At 47.5% G+C, this 3,483-nt stretch overlaps 1 pseudogene; it reads right to left on the minus strand.

The window, feature by feature from the left end:
- Positions 1 to 1,162: 1,162 nt before the first annotated feature.
- LOC123645663 lies at positions 1,163 to 2,296 on the minus strand (annotated as a pseudogene).
- Between the last annotated feature and the right edge of the window lie 1,187 nt (positions 2,297 to 3,483).

Consider the following 3,483-nt stretch of genomic DNA (forward strand, 5'->3'; position numbering starts at 1 on the left):
ATCTGTCCTCTCTGTGGCCATTGGCAGCCCAGCCCACAGATCTGGCTTCTGCCTGATCTCTAGCTCACCTACCCAAAGGCACAGTCGCCTTTCAGGACTAGACATTGGCCCTGAGCTCAGCCTGGGACTGGGTCCTGACATGCTATGTGGCACTTGCCAGTTCTTGTGCCCAGGACAGGAACCCGGATTTTTATACCAGTCCATTGCTGCCCACAGACAACTTGTCCACAAATAACTTCCCACCTGCCTATCTGCTGGCCTGTCTGGGGAGGGCAGACAGGATGCTTGGATTCCTCTGCATTGTGCTCCACCTGTTTGATTGGACCAGTTGCTTCACTCGCACCTGGGCTTGCTCTGTCCTTCGGCCTTTGTGGCTCACCCATCTGGCTAGCAGTCTGATATTTGCCTTTGCAGCTGAGCTTATTCCTCCTCCCAAAGATTCAGCTGTGTACATGCAGGGCCAGTATTTTGTTTCATCTTCTCTGCCTGCTCTGCATGGCTGTAAATGCCCACGGTGCCTTGTGTTTGCCTGAGCTAAAAATCCATTTGGTTTCATCTTAATGTGCTTTTTTAAGAGGTTTGGTGTGGAAGGAACTTTGAAACTAATTAGATAAACTAAGGACTAATGGTTGGGGTGGTTTTTATTGATTTTGTCTCTATTATTACTAATTTTCCTGCCCACATTCAGTCATATTCCAAATATTGCCTCCTTAATACCCCTAAAATCTGTTTACCTCTCTGCATTTTCATTGCCGCTACTGTAGCATAGGCTACCATTACCTCTCAACCTGGACTATTCCCACAGCCTTTCATCTGTTCTCTACACTCAGCCCTCTCTGATCCACATTCCAAAATGCAACTTGAGTGATCTGATCATGTTACTTTCCAATTAAAAACTTTTCAATAATGTCCCACTGCCTAAAGATGTGGTTCTCTGCCTTCTTGATATATGGCACATACCTGAAGAAGGACATTCACATTCAGAACAAATTATGGGCACACAACATTATACACAATTTCCTGCATGACAGTTGTAACTCCACCTCCCTTTCTCCATAATTTTTAAGCAAGAGAGGGAAAATGATGTAAATTTAGGCATATCACAGAATCTGATTTCATTTATATAAGAAATCAACTACTTGCAAATGTTGGTGCTTTACAACTAGAGTGACAAATAACCACTGTCATGGAACAGAGTAATGGGACATTCTTTGTCTGGAGACCTCACTGGAGGACTGTAGGACAAAGTCCTGTCCTTAACATGCCTACGAAGTCTGTTCTTCATGATCCATTCTCTATCATTTCTTTTTGTTTTTTTATATTTATAATATTCTCCTAAGACTGTATTATAAACCAGTTCATAGGCCACAAGGAAATAAAAGGACTATATACAGCCTTATAGGAAACATGCAGGGAGCTGAGGGGGGCCAAGATGAGTCTAAGGCCTTGGTGGGCAAATTCCTGGGGGCTGTGGGGAGGAGGCCACATCCCTGGAGGGGGCATGCCCATTGTAGTCTCTCATCCATGGGGGAAGCCCCATTGAAAGGCCTCATACCAGGAGGTGGGCCCATCATGCCTGGAAGGGGTGTTCCACGGCCCATAGGTGGGGGAGGACCCCCACGGCCAGGTGGGTACTGGGTCCGGGCCCCTGCAATACTGGCTGGGGCAGCAGCTGTAGCGGCTGCCACGGTGCCTCTTCCTTGTGGGGTCATCACTTGTTGGGATGGCCCATCAACACCAGGGACTGGCCCAGCAAGTCACACAGGGGCCTTGGGCATGGGAACGCCAGCTGGGATTCCTCTGCCAGCAGCCCTGCTGACCTCTGGGTCCCCAGCAGCTCCAGCAAGTGGCACTGGGGCAATACCATCATCTTTAGGAGGAGGTGCCCTTACTGTCATTGAGATCAGGTTGTCCCCTCATAGCAACATCAGACTGAGGACTCACTTCTTTTCCTTTTCTGCTTGTTTGGAGTTCTTTGGTTTGATCTTTCTGAACTCATTATAGTCACAACGGATCAAATTCATATGCTTGTTGGAAGCCTTGACGGCCAATGAAGATCCGGCCGTCTCAGGAGGCCCCTCATCCTGTCGTCCTCATGCTGCAGCAGCTTGCCGCCCTTGCCCTCAGTCGCGGTGGCGGCTCTGACGGCTCTGGTGCCGCCAGGTTGCCTCGCAGGGGCCCAGTCGCCCTCCCGCGGCGGAATTCCCACCCCCGCTACCACAGATGCAGCCGCGGGTAAAATGCCGCCGGCTAGAAAGCTACTTCCGGTCCCGGCACAGAGCGCTTCCACCGTCATTTCTTGTCACGACTGCTGGCATCACTTGGATACCACAGTGGTCTCCACAGAGCAGCATGATTTCTTTGACGTCTGGACTTCAACAAATGTGGTCCCTCTGCTTGGAATCCGTTTCCCGGTGCCTCCCACTCCACCACCTAGGTCTTAGTTTGGATACCAATTACTCCAGAAAGCATTTCTCTGGTCGTGCAGGCTGAGGGAGGTGCCTGCTTTGTGAATTCCCACGTGACCCTGGTCTTCTCTTACCACACTGAACTGCAAGTGTCTGCTTGCCACACTAAATCATAAGCTCTCTGAGGGCAAGGGCTATGCTATCTTGTTTGTTCTTGTATACCCGGTATTTACAAGTGTGCCAAGCCCAGGTAAGGTTCTTGGTGAATAAACGAATGATTAACTGAGATTTGGTGTTGTTATGGGTTGAACTGTAGACGTGTTGAAGTCCTAACCCTTAGTACCACCTGTGGATGTGACCTCCTTTGGAAATAGGGTCTTTGTGGATGCAATGAGCTTAAGATAAGGTCATACTAGATTAGAGTGGGCCCTAAATCTGATGACTGGTATCTTTGTACCATGAAGGAAATTTGGACACAGACACACTAAGAAGAGAACAGATACATGGGGCAGAAGGACAAAGGATTCTCTCTCAGGACCTTCAGAGATAGCATGTCCCTGCTCTGACACCTTGACTTTGGACTTCTGGTCTCCAGGACTATAAGAGAATAAATTCCTGTCATTTTAAGCCACCAAGTTTGTGGTACTTTGTTACAGCAGCCAGAGGAAACTAATCTGGGTGGTATGATGTGCCATGTATATTGCAGTCATAAGGGTGCAGGTTCCTTTAGGGAGGTGCCAGGCTTCACTTGGCTAGATCTCCTGCACAGTCTTGGGAAATACACCTTGACAATCACCACTCGTGGGTTCTTTTAACATAATTGTTGGAAGATATGTAGCCATAGTTTTCTTAAAATAGCAGTAAATTGCAGTAGCATCTTTTTTCTTTAAAAAGTGATACACAGTGGCTGAGATAAATTTATATTCTCATCTAGAAAAGTAGGTGAGGGGATGCAAAGTGAAGTATGGAAGAATTATGTTACAATTTGACAATAGAGCAGGGTGAGGACCTCAGTCTTTAGAGAAAAAGAAAACATTGGGTTTGACAGATATCACCATAATTAAATATTATTGCT

The sequence above is a fragment of the Lemur catta genome, chromosome 10, assembly GCF_020740605.2.
Source record: "Lemur catta isolate mLemCat1 chromosome 10, mLemCat1.pri, whole genome shotgun sequence".
In the NCBI taxonomy this organism is placed as follows: Eukaryota; Metazoa; Chordata; class Mammalia; order Primates; family Lemuridae; genus Lemur; species Lemur catta.